Genomic DNA, 14,513 nt, shown 5'->3' with positions numbered 1-14,513 from the left:
AGAAGAGATGAGACAGGTACAAAAAAACGAAAGTCATTATGTATACGTACAGCGACTCGCGCAACACACAGACGAAGCTCGGAATCCTTCAAGCAACAAAACAAGCATCATATACTCCGCTCGGCATAAAGGCCCCCGAGACACGCGTAGAGAATGAAGTGGAAAAAGGGGCAGGGACGAAGCTTAGACGCTGCCAGACGAGAAGGAGCAGCACGGAAAAAAGGAGATCGGGTGCCCTTTTTGTGCGGGTCCCGGGGAGAAGGGATAATTAATCACGATGTTGCCCCTGCCATCGAAACTGAGTATTAAAGTGTCATCGTCAGCCGAAAAAAAAAAGAAAAAAAAAAAAGAAAAAAAAGAGAGCCTCAAAAGCTCCGGGATGTTGGTGCGAAGAAACAACACACAAAAATATCCCCCCCCCCCCAACCTGTAGCGCGACAACCACGGACAAACCGTCGCTTTTTTCAGGTAGCCTCTGCCTATTCAGCCTCCGAGTACACGCCCCACACACAAGCCTCCTCAAATAAAATATCCCTTTTGATGCCATCGCGAAGCACCACAACAGTTGTGTATCGCGGAACGGCAGCTCACCTTCTGTCTTGTCTCCCCCGGCCGGTAAATTCCTCCGTTCTGACTCCTATGTCCGATTAGAGCGTGTCCTTATGCACATTTGTATTATTACAGGCGCATATGAGCGCGAGAGTGTAACACCGCAGAGGCGCAGCGAGAGATGGGCGGGGGAGTGGTGCCATTCATTTTTACGGCACAAAACGGGAACTTCTGTCGGCGGGAGTGATGAAAAAAAAAATAGAAGCCCCCGAGCAGTGTATATTATACACAGAGAGGTATATATAGGTGTGCACGAAGAATGGAAGAATTAATAAGTGACATCGGGAGAGGAAAAAGGTTTCACGCGAGAGAAGTAAGAGAGCGCGCGTTCCCTTTGTGCGGGCCTTTCTTCTCCTTTTCCGGGAGCGTCGGTCCGCCCTCTCCGTTTCTTTCTCTCGTCTCCTCCTCCTCCTTTTTTTTCGTGTATACTCTCCTCTCGTCTCCTTTTCTCTCCGTATCAAAGCCCACGTAAGTGGACTTTCGGCACGAGCTCACACGGCAGCCGCACGCCTTTCCATCACCTTGTCCGTGCATGGGTATATATATATTATGCTCTATTCGCTTTTGCTCTCTCTCTCTCTTTTTTTTTTTTTTTTTTTTCACGCTCAATTCAACGCCTCTCCTCGCGCCGTCATGTGGCAACTCTCGTGTCTTTTTCTCCCTCTCAACAAAGAAAAAAAAAAAAAAAGCCTGGCGCTCGCCGAGCGTACACATAAAAACACAATGAACGCCACACTCGAGAGTCGTCGGTTGTCATTATATATATTATAGACCGACGGACTTTTATCTGCGGTGGATGAGCCCCCGCCTGTGTATAGCGTGTATCTGCTCTGATGCGCCACATTTGGCACTCGGCGAGACGAATAAAAAAAAAAACCAAGGGATTATGGGTCCATTTCGTGGTATAGCCGTCGTAGTGCAGCGTGCGACGAGCGGGAGGTCCTAATTAGCCATCCCGTGGCCTTTGACCTGCTCTTTTTGCTTGGCTTTTGTGGGATTCGAGAGCCGCAATAGCATCGCTTTTATTGTCCCTTTGTATCCTTTTGTCATCGATTTTTATGGAGGTGTACGCGCACGCCGGTGTCAGCTTTTCCTGCAAAGCTCGGATATGAGAACTAGTAAGTTATTCATACGGCAACTTGTTGAAAACGACCAACAGAACGATCTGATTAAAATTTTTATTATTTATTGCCGTGCGTGAATTCTTTGCAAAGTGACGTTTTCAGATTGGTGCACCGTGTTAGATGGAAAAAAAAAAGAAAAATTTGAATAAAGTGGTACGAAGTAAATTGTAGTAAAATAATCGTGTGTCTATTAATCTGACGGTTCGATTAATCATACGTTATTTAATTTTTAATTGCAAGCAACTGATGGTGTTTGCATATCTACAAAACCCCTGCAGTTATTGACGGCAGCGATTGAATTATTTATGAGTTAGCCACCCTTGATGTCTCGGAGGCAAGACGAGTCGTATCTCATTTTACGAGTTCTCCGCTGGTTGTTTTATTCTCATCGGAGACATTATACACGTGTCTGTGGGTATATCCTACATATATAATATTTCAGAGGCTGCTTCCTCGCATAACTCATCATCCAATGCTTGTTCGTCACGAGAAACTTGTGTATAACGTTTGTGAATTTTTTTTTTTTTAATACATATACGTCGAAACTGCATTTTTTTACTGTGCTTCTCGTTGCTACTATATTTCATAATTATAATAGGTCTTGTCTCGTTTCCAAGTGGTTGATTGAATACTACTCTCGAATGACGTCCAACAAAGTTTACGAGAAATATTTATCAATGTTATAGATGGTGTCTGACACATTGAGGATTCGCTGGCTTAGCTACCTTAATATGAGCCACTTTTACAATGATGTATTCGTACGCGATAGAGTTTTGTTTTGTATTTTTATACTCAAACGTCCCTTCTGGCGGTCTTTTGTTCAGCTGTGCTTTTTTTAAGTGCTCGAAATCTCTCAAAGTTTTTTTTTTTTTCGAGGCACATCCTGAGTATTTTATACATAATAATAAAATTAGGAAAATAATAAAAATGAGTAAAAGTGCATATGCTCAATGAGAGACAACTTTCGAATACAAAGACAATAATCATAAGGCAATAATCGCCTCCAAAGTAAAACGTGTACATCTATATGGATAGCTTTTGATTACTCCGACCTGCCCTGAGCGAAACACAGGGAAACCAGTCGACGAAACTCTAATGAAACAAAAGCCCGCAAAGAAAGCTTCGTAAACCGATAAAAAGAGGGAAAAATAGACAAAGCTCGAAAACAAGGAAGATTACCAAACGACACCCGACAAACGGAAGAAAACCCACGAGCCGGGCTCAGTGGTAATTCAATCAAATAGTCCTTGTCGTTAAAACCCCGGATCGGCGATCGTAAAGAGTCGGATGCAGGCGCCCTCTCCCTTCCACCCCGCAATGTATTATACACATGTCGCACGTGCCACCCTGTAAGTACCTCATATTATATGCATACACGCGAGTAAAATCTCTTTGTTCGCGTCCCTCCGGGCCTTGGCGGGCCATCGCGACTTTTCTTTACGAGATAAGTGAAAAACGATCGTATCGCTGGTTTAATTGGGCGAGCGCAAGTTCTTCCGCATATGATAGGCGCACAGGTTATTGTATGTGCGTCACGGCGTGAAAAGGATCGAGCTTTTATCGCCCCGCTAAATCTACTCGATTGTAATACTTAATATATCCTGTATAAATATAAACTCACCCTTGCATTTTCCGCAACGGCGCTTTCTCGCGCTATGGGTATTTACCGTAAGCCGTTCCTTCCACTATACTCCCCTTGTGCGGGCGACGCCAAAGGCACACCGTGACACCGAATATCTTTATCGATTGAAATTTTAGCGCCGCTGCGTACACCCATCGGTATTGTACGTATGTATATATACTTTCTCGAGAGAATTAGCTGTGTGGGATGCACGTGTACGTACGAGTGTAAAGTCCAAAGTGATTCGCGCGCCTATCCCCGGCGATAAATAATATTGATGTATTTACGGCTGGCTGAGGGATATACTCTCCCGGAGGATGTTTAACGAACGGAGCGCGATCGTACCTATATATATACCCGCGACGGAGAGATCGGCGGTAGTGTGAGCGTGACTCCGCGACACTCGATTAATATATTTCCCCCGGACTGTGTAAACAATGTTTATTCGGTAGTTAAATATTGAGCCGAGTGTCCTACTCGGGGAGTATTTAAGGCGTACCTCGGAATTTAGGGGCTATTTGGAGGATTTATCGGTCGCTTTTGCGAGATTAGGTGGCGCGTGGGTGAACGAGGTGGGAACAATAATTATAAAGACGGTACTTACTTGTCTTGGAAAACGCGCGTAAATTTTTGTCTGTTTTTTCAAATAACGATCAACAAGTGTCTCTTTTTATCTTGAATTTAAAAATGAAGATGCTGTGAATTTTATTTAGAGCTGAATTCGCGAGATTATTGGATTTATTACCGCGGTTCTGTAAATTTGAGGTGAAATTTATTGATCTCTGGTATTTTCTAGTGCTGCAAAAGGTTTTGAGCTTGGCAACTCTTAGAAAATGGCCCTTTTGCTCACGATGTTTCGCATCAAATAACTTTTTTACGCATTTCGTTCTAATGTATTTAATGAAAATTATATAAAAAGGAGGAATGACCCACAGATGCATAATGCATAATCGTACTATTTGCATTTGGATGAAAATATATTTAACGCAAAGTCATAACGTGGATTTGTTTTTAAATGGGCACAAGAAGATTCAAGAGTCCAATTTCACGGTTTGACCGGTGACACAATGAAAAATATCGCAAAAAAAAAAACAAAAAAACAAAAAAAGAAAGGAATCCAAAGTTTCGGACGATCCGGCCGATGAAATCGTTTGGGAGTCGTGAGGGCAGGGGGGGGGACGTGATGCGTGGGGGCATAATTAAAAATCGCAATTCCAAATGAAGAGGTTGGATTAATGGGCCCAGGTGGTGAATATAATAACGTATGCGAAAAAAGGAAGACGCGCTTCGGGAGAGAGGAGACGGAGAGAGCGGTGGTGCGGGAGTAGCATAGGAGAGGCAACAGAAGAGAAGGAGCGGAGCGGTCCAAGTGAAGAAAGAAGCGGTGATGGGAGCGGGGGGTGGCGGGCGAGGGCGCGGGTCGCCATTAAGCGGACCCCCTGCCGGGTGGCCCGCGGCAAGCCTTCACAAAAAACTGTAATTGGAAATATTTTTCCCTCCTTTTTTCCTACAATAATTTATGAATCTCGGGGATTTGAGTCTGCGCGAGTGCAAGGGGTGCACGGCTAGAATTTTGCGCCAAACAGCCGAGGGTTACACGCATAATCGGGTGGCAGCTCCGAAAGCTGAGAAATCCCGCGCGCAGTGGCTCCCGCCTCATACCGATTCCATCCGACCCACCCCCGTAGTTTATGCGCTTCTTTCCGCGTTTGTGTCCGAGGAGTGGGCATATATAGATTAAAACCTATTATGCGCATTCTTTATTATGCCGCGGCCTCCTCTTCTTTGGATGCCCCTTTTGTATGATATACTCCAGATGCCAAAAGCCCCGTGTCTCGATGCTTTTTTCATTCTTGTATTTTTTGCGCCACGCTCGTTCTTATAAAATATGCACATTACCTATTATCCGTTTGTTATATGCCGTACCTTTGTCCAAGTTTTTGTGTTGATTGCTCCGGGGGTGATGAATGTGTCATCATGGCATTGTATTTTTAATTAAACTACGACTACGTGGTCGACGAGCTTGAAAATTTTGAATCAGTAGTTTTATTACTTTTTCTGCTATTATTATATATATTTATTTATCTATCATTATTGGTGATCACCATCACATTCATATTAACAACTTTGTTATATTTATGTGTACGTGCAAACATGAATAATTGTCACTGCAATCGTATTGTACTAAATAACATTGGGATAATTTATACGAATGATTGTAGTATACTCGGCCAATGTGACATCAGTATGGGACATTTAATACACTTTTCGTGGTTTTCTCTGCCTGAAACATATTTTCAAGACCCGAGGTTATAATAGGTTTTTTATCAATATAATTCTTGAAGCGCACAGTGTCCTGGTTAAGTTTATTTCATGATGTTACGGGAAAATTCGAGACTGCGTGTGGCTCGTATAAGAGAGAAAAACACTAAAAAAGGAGCAAACGTGATAAAATCGGACAATAACGTAATCACTAGTAATTGAAAGAGGTATACTCGCAAACATTTTTCTTGTAGGAAGAAATACTAAAAATATTTATAGAATTAACGCACGAGTTTAAGAACTTGTGACCAATACACGCAAAGACAATGGAAGCATACGTGAACTAAATAGTATGAACTTGGATTTGGGCATTGCTAAAATGGTCTGGCAAAGGAACTGGCTAATTGGTATATGAGCGATACAAAACAGCGATTGTTCGATCAATCGTTTCGTCGCTTATTCGCACAGATTTTCACAGTATTGTCAGCGACTCATAAAAAAAAGCATCTCGATAATAACCGACGCGAGATATCCTCGAAAGAGGGACACCGATGTACACCTGACGTGTACAAGGGAGGGCACGCGGCCGATTGATTAATTAATTACGGCGCAAAGAGCGTCCTGGTGAGGAAGAAAAAGAAAAGTAGGGGAGGAGGCTCGTGGCGCGCGTGGAATAAAGAAGCCGGCTAATCGATGAGCGTGAAAGAGTCGAGAAGAGCAGAACGGCACGAGGCAATTCGCGCGATGATTAAAGGAGGCTTGGGTCGATTAATTTTATTTTTTTTTTTTTTCCTCTCCCTTTTTCGTACGTGTTTCACGCCACTCCGTGGTGGTTCACGCTGCGTTTCCGCGAAGCATAATATAACGTGCCCCAACACGGGTATACAAGCTAAAGGACCGAGGGTTGGCTCGATCGTTTACTTGCCTCTGTGTGGAGTAGACCGGTACAGTCATCGCTAACCGGAGCAGCTGCCGATTCGGATGACCTAAGGCCTTATCAATTTGGGTGATTCTTCGGATTTTTTTTTTTTTTTTTTTTTTTTTCCTAAGCCAGGCGAGTCTCTCATTAAGTTACACAAAGTCATGAATGAACTGCAGCTGGTTAACCGTTCGCTCTCGAGGTATCCGGTCTTTGAAATTACTGGCCGCTACGGGCTTTCATCTCATTTTCTACGATTATACGGATAATGGGCGTAAGACGTGACTCATCATCGATACGTTAAAGGGTTGATTCAAAAGTCATATGTGCAGGTGGTACTCTTTAACGAATTGTTTTTTTTTTTTTTTTTTAATTTAACAAACCATTAGAAGCGATGAAATGAGAATCTGCTCGTAGATAAGATATTGTCGATTTAACGTGAAAAATTAGCCCAACAACTACCTCGAAAAAAAAAAAAACCTTATACCAGTTACATACAAGCCAAACCACGAGGCTATACGGGACATCCACCGTAATGATCCATAATCGATCTGCCGATCAAAAGGCCCACCGACGAACTCGAAGGACTATTGTATAGACAATGCGAGCAGCGCGTGGAATGCAAGACGAATCGCGGCTTCTCCCTTTCATTGCCTCTTGTTAACTATGTGCGTTACAATTCTTCTCTGGTCCTGTTCGCGCTATACGAGAGTTCCGACTTTTGCTCGTCCACGGCTCGGTACACGCTCGAGGTATGACTTGCCGTTGCGGTGGGTGAGGATGGGTCCGTATACACCATCAGCTGTGAGAAACGTTTCGTCGATTTGTAAACGAGAGATGTCAACATCGAGCGATTGGGAGTAACGGAGCTGCGGAGAAGTCGGGGCTTATCTGATCGGATGATCGGCTCGATTTGCCCCGCGGCCCTGTTTATCCATCGTGGGAATCTGGTAGTCTGGCGTTTGGTTGAGAAATTAGGTGCCCGTTGATACTTGGGACCGGCAGAGGCGTGTGAATGAACGGGGTTTATTGTTGTACACTGATCAACAGATCTAATTGTGTTTGGGTTTGAGTGGTATTTTGTTGATTCGTGGTAGACGAAAACAGGCCTAACCGAAGATGTTTACCCGTATCACGATATACTTACCTCAGTTTTTTTGAAAGTTACAATATGCACAAAATGGGTATCCGATTTTCAACAAAGTTGGAAAAGTTGTACAGAATTGGAGCTCCTCGGCATTGACAAAACTAGAGATATGTGAAGTACGGGTTGAATCCCATCAATGGAGGATGTTCTCAGGGAAACGCTAAAATAAATTTACTTATTGCAAATATTTTCGCAGTCATTAAATTTTAGTCCATTATTACGTTGAACAGGCATATCTTAATGCACCGAAGAAACGACTTTTTGATTATAACAAACGTGTAATTTTCGTACGTATAATGCCTCTTCATGCGTTAAAGGATCACCACGAGGATCCGTATAATGATAAGAAATTAAACGCCGGTCTTTCTCTCAATTACAATGAAATTAGCCCGTAATGTGCTTTTTTTTCAAGCTTCCGTGCATCCGAACCGAGAGAGCTAAATTGCGATCCACGGGAAGAAAGCCGGACTCGTAAAGCGCATTACTGCGTTTTATTATCCGTGGAAGTGAAAGAAAAAGGGAACGAGGAGAGGAAAAAAAAGAAATATCATGAAGACGTTGCCGAAAGATACATACCCTTCTCTCGGAGTCGTCGTGCGGTTGCAGTGCTCGAAAGGGCTAAAACGTTGCGCCATCGCGCCAATTCGAGGTAAACATTACCGGTAAGCGAACTAAAGAAAAAAAACAAAAAAAAAAAAAAAAAAGAAAAAAGACAGCTAGGAGCTACCACTTGTTGCTTGAGCTCGTTTGACCATCCAGCGCGCTCGATACGAAACCAGAGCAACAAGGAGTACACGAAGCTCGCGGGCTTTCTCACAGCCGTAAAACCACGGGAGCGTTTACCACGCGCAGCCCGCGTTTGCTCTGGAATTAATGACAATCATGATGGTGAGTAATTTTCGTGCAAAACTAACTTCCGAGATCGCCACCGCCGTGGGCCTCGGCTTTTAAAAAGCGCTGCCGAAGATGCCGGTGCGTCGGGGGGCAACAGGTAGGCTATCTTTTCGCTATTAGGATGGAAAGAGTATAGATGGAGGGAAGGATAAAGAGAGACGACGACGAAAGGGTGGTTGGTCCCTCCCGCTGGGACTTTGGCCGACCAATCATTCTTTAAACGCGCATAAACAACTCCCCCCCCCCTCTGGACCATAAGGACACGCGTAGAAAGGCCGTCTTTCACTATGCATATATTATAATCATGTATACGGTGTATATATAAGGCGCTACATGACTAGTGCCCTTTCTTGCTTTTTCGCGAGGAAAAAAAGAGTACTTATTGTGTTGTTGGAGTTTGCTTACCACGCCTGTGGAAATCGAGCGAGAAACGGATATTCGAGTGATATAAGCCTGTACGAAAGCGAAAAGTAAGGAGGAAGAGAGAAGCACATGTACGAAAGGCGATGATAGCGAGAGGAAAGTGGAGGAGTGTTGGCGATGATGAGGCGGACGTCTGGCTAAAACTGAATTTAAAATGCAAATGGGTATACGTCGTCGACAAATCAGCCTCTCGCTGCGACTGGACTACCTCGTGTATAGGTATATATTTATACAAGTAGGTGCTTTACGCGCCACTTTACTTTGACCGAGAGGAAATAACTTGGAAATTACGCGCTTTCTATTTTCTATACCACGTACATAATGTATGTGTATGCATATAGGAGTATGACGACTATGAGAGTTTGCTCGCATGATGCGTGCAACGAGATGGCAATTGCGAGGTTCCCTTTGACTTTCTTTTTCGTCTGATGACTCGACGAGATAAACAAATTTCAGATTGCACGATCATAATTTTTTTTTTTTCTTCGCTATTATCGTCTCGTATCAGTTGACAGCAGGAAACTCAGAATTTTAGGCAAAAAGGGGAGATGTGCCATTTCAACTTGAGGAGTCTCTGAACGGCGAATAAAAAGGATACGATCAAGAGTACTTTCTTGCAGTGAGTTAAGATATTCGTACGATGGACGAACAAAGAAATTGTTGATTACTACTAGATACTAACTAACGAAATACCTTCATCATGACAATTGCAGATGGTGCAAAAGCACCTAGAAAGGCTTTGTCATGCCGAGCGATGACTTAATTGCCATCAGGCAATGATGTCCTTGCAGTTGAATTTCCAAGGACCCAAAGTATTTGTGCCATGTTGAATAATGTCCGAAAAATTTATAACATAAACAATAGAAAAGGAAACTTGAGGACATGTAACGGGAGGTCAGTGGGTGAGGTAAGTTGTCAAACTTGAGTATCTACATAATTATATAGTTAGTCCTGTCACAAAGGTGATGGTGTCGGCAGGACTCGTAAGTATAGTATTGTACGCAAAATGATAATCAATGATAGTAGCAACATCATAATGAAACTCGATAAAAATAAAGAACAAAATGTGAAACATGAACAACTATATGTACGTTATAGACATTCCAAATGATACTTTGGTCGCGAGTAGCCCGGGGCGCCACCACACATGTATACACAATACGTATGTACAATACATTCATACCGAGAGAAATATCCTATTTATGAGAAATCATGGTAGTATAATATTTTTTACAAAAGCCTGCACGCGGAGAACGAGTCTCCTGCTCATCTTTCGGCTCCCCGCGGGGCTACCGCTCGGCGCCCCGAGTCCTCTCTTTCTCTCGTCAACTACTGTGCCAAAAAATATTTCAAAAAAGCAGCCACGTTCTCTCCTCCCCCTAACATTGGTGGTCACGGAAATTCCTCTCTTTCTGTACCTTCTTTTATTTATGATACGGTTTCTTAACGATTTTCTTTCTCGATCCGCCCACATTTGATGATCTTTATTACCATTAGGTCCCTTTGTTCTTTTTTCTCGGCCCCTACCCCATACAGCCCGGGATATCGTTTTATTTCCTCTCCCACCCTCGCCCCGTATCTTTTTCTCCTTTGCGTAATGCTCGTAGCTGCGTCTCCGGCGCCTGTATAATAAACGGCTCCCGGCTTCCCGGAACGAACCGATGCCTTTCCACGCCACACTTTACCAACACAGGTGGATGTATTGACAAAAGTGAATAACATTTTTTTTTTTTTTTTTTTTTTTTTTTTTTTTTTTTCATTTCCTTCGAGACCCAAAATGTATAGGAGCACCAAACAAGAATAGAGAAACAGCAGCTGGTCTGGAGGGCTACTGTGGGAACTTGTTGCGTCCAAGCGGGCCTTTCGCCATAAGTCAATAAAATACCGAGAGGCAATAATCCACATATCGAGAGATAAAAATCTCGCGCCACGCCGACGTTATGTATCGGGGGGGTTCCGATGCGCCACAAGGAGAATTTCATCGTATTGTTGGGGTTGAGGCCGATCGCATGGATAAGGAATACTTTTTCTCTCGCTGAAATAAGATTTATAATATCATTTGCCAATGATGATTTTTACAATCCATGGCCAAATAGAAATAGCGTTTGTTGACAAAATTTGTACGAAACGGTAACTACACAAAGATCTCATGGTTTGTAATGTAATACGAGGCGTTGCGCACTTGAAAACCTCTCGATACAATTTTCTCGAAACTTTTGCGATCTTTGAAATGCTTTAGGAATCACTTTGAAGTCATCAAACTATCCAGAAAATCTGAAATATTTCAGCAAATATTTTAAAAGTGCTTCGTCAACTACAAGAGAAAACTTTAAATGATTCCAAAGGACTTTATTTAAAAGGTTCGAAAGTCATCAAAAGTCTTGATGGTCGAGTTAAAAAACCCTTATGCCACTGTAAATGGCCTTTTGTAGTATTTTATAGCTACAAGTGAATCAACGAAAACTTAGGGCAGAGCTGTGGTGTGATAATAATTTCGCTGCAAATCGAAACAGATTCTCGTCTTACATAAATCGACGCTGCCCAATTCGAATGGTGTACAAGCAACGAGAGAATCATTAGCACGTATAAATTGCCAAGCGGTTGTCTCTGCGCATCGATCAAAAACCAAAGGAAATCGGTGGGGCCGCGCAACCAAACCGATATTTCGACGTCTTCCAACGAAACGGCGAAAATCACTCTCGTTGGGCTACGCCGTGAATCATCCCGTTGTCATTACGCGAATGCGTTTATAAATCAGCACTCGCGCTATTTATATACACATGTATGGTGTCTTCTCGCTTGACTAATGCAATCGCGACCTCTGCCTCCCGGTGATACGTTTTTCGCGTGTATATAGGGGTTGGTATATGTATATGTATGTATATATACGTGCAGGGGCCGAGGACACGAATCTCGGCCAAGAATCTCCCCGCGGTTTTTTTGCGCCCCGCGCGCAGTGTGTCGTCCGGGAGGAGCGCGACAGAGCCGAGTTATGCGTTATTTATGCACCGGACGCACGAGACAAACTCCGTACTTACACAACGGCGGCCGCGATGAAAGCCGAGGATGGGCCTCGGGCGTGTGCGTGTGAGAGAGAGAGAGAGAGAGACAGCTTCTTGTTGTTATTTTTTATCTTTTCTCGCGAGCGCTATGGGACCTCGAAAAAGATAATGGAGCCGGGGCGAGTAGAGCGTGGGTGGAGTTTGGTAGCTCGGGTGCGCGCTCTCTCTCTCTGTTGCTCCCATCCTTTCCGCGCGAGTTTATTAATTAGCTGCTACGCAGTTATGCCGGGCATTCGAGTTTGATGTAGTGCCCCTTTTGTGCGAGATATTCGAGTTGATGTTGCCGAGCCTCGTGCGCCGTGGATGCAAATCCATCATACGCGTGTTTGTTAATTTTTCTGGGGTTTTTTTTTTTTTTTTTTTTTTCCCCTTCGAGGAGCATGTAAGCCAAATGTTTTCAACTGCGTGCGCACAGTTATTTGATTTGAAGCTGTTGGGATTGTTGGTTCTGTTGCGTGTCACCACGAACAACGAAGTTGGCCAAGTCTCAATAAAAGCACCGTTTCTTCGGTTCATTAATCCATATGTACATGGTCATGGGGTTAAACAGCTCAGATTGAAGGGTCACGTGGGATTAAGGGGTTGGAAATCTTAGTGACATTTTGTTGAGCTCAACGTTAAATTCTTCGGGACGGCTTTACTAATAATAAGAAAGTTATCTCAATTACAAACAAGTAATCAATACCAATTTAAAACGTAAACGATAATTCCCGTCAACTGAGGAGGTAAGTAGTACATCCTAATTTCTCGATATGTCTTCCTTTTTCAAACAGAGCGAGCGGTTTGCTTCTCCCTTTTGATTGATCGTATACTCATTATCCATCGAATTGATAAATTTTCGTTGAAGAAGCTATAGCCTCTCGTGACGATTATTTTTAACATCTAAAATTTGTATCCATCATTGGCAAAAAGTACCTTATTTTTGTTATTTTGTGTCGGTTAAAACGTTTTTCAAGTACTCTATTAGTCTCTGCATCTTGAAACAGGTGGACGGACAATCACTCCAAGTTGTAGCATTAGTTTGGTCACTGTTCTTCATCCACAGAGAAATAACTTGATTCAGGATGAGGTAAAAACGAAAAATCGTCCCCCAAAAAACTCCCATGAAAAACACACCCTGGCGCTAATCGCGAGTGCCATCAATTTGCCCTCTAAACGCGTTAAACCTCCAACAGCAACGCCACCCCCCCATACACGATCAATCTCAATTCGTCCGAGCGAGCACTCGTGTACCCCATCCATACGTATACATATAGACCCCACATCGCAACTCAACGGACATCCATACCATCCCGATTTGTTACGCGAGCACGTTCTCTTTCTCTCTCTATCCCCTAGTCTCGGTCCGCCTGCACATTCGTCTTCCCCGTACACGCAACATCACGATGATGATGCTGCCGGGAGTTGCTCGAGAATCCCCGAGTCAACAGCTCGCAGAGGATAGTTCCCGGGCTTGGAATTGTTTACCGTAATTGGACGAATCAATCCGAGCCCTGCACGGATCGCTGCGAGGGGTCTCTCGTTATTATATACTTTGGCACCAGTGGGGGTGTATACATAGGAGGAGGTACAGTGCCCGCGAAGGTGCCGCAGAGTCGCGAAAATATAAAAAAGGTGGTTACTCACGGATGGTGTTGGTTGGGCCCCTTTGGTAGCGATCTAATTATCGTCCCGGTGGGACGCCACCAAGAAAATCGAGATCACTGGGGCTGCACGAAGGACCACCCCGCGCCACACACACACACACCCATAATACATGCTTCGCGCCAAGGTGCTCGTTCGTGAGACACGTGTACATAATAATATATAGGCTGATCGATGCGTCTCCTTTCTCCTTTCGCCTCGTATCGTTGTTGCTTTTCTTTTTCGGCCGAGTACTTGTTCGCGGATAGCTGGGCCCCTTTTTTTTAGGGTGGGTGATGTTTATTTGCCTTTGGTGGTTTTTTGACTCGATGTTGATGGATAACGCCTCTAGTGCTCGGCGAAGCCAACACCGCGGTCCCGCGTCCATCGGCGTTATACGGTTCATTCGATCGTGGACGTTTTTGTCCCTTTTTTCACATCCACTCTTCAACACGTGGTATTTTCGTTTTTCTCTTTTTTTTTTTTCTTTTTCGATCAACCGGTAGATAATTTTCTCGGCAACATCAGACCCAGGAAAACACCATAGAGCTCGCGAGTACATCTTTATACATAAATAACAAAACCCGTGAGGGCTGATCTTTACCGTGAGCAACAAAAACGGTACTTACTGCGCGAAAGTTCGCACACTCGTAACGGTATATATCATAAGTGTATGCGCCATTGCATACAATAGATAAGACGTATTTCGCACGCGTGTGTTGGTTTCCATTGGGCACTCTGGGCCCCGTATTATCAGCGAGAAATTTTTTTTTTTTCGTTCGATTTTACGAATCCATTTACACATACGCATATCTTTGCAACTATCCTT

This window comes from Copidosoma floridanum, unplaced genomic scaffold, assembly GCF_036245765.1.
Source record: "Copidosoma floridanum isolate Cflo_tuat_1 unplaced genomic scaffold, Cflo_Japanese_pri ptg000009l, whole genome shotgun sequence".
Lineage (NCBI taxonomy): Eukaryota > Metazoa > Arthropoda > Insecta > Hymenoptera > Encyrtidae > Copidosoma > Copidosoma floridanum.
This window is presented reverse-complemented; position numbering follows the sequence as displayed.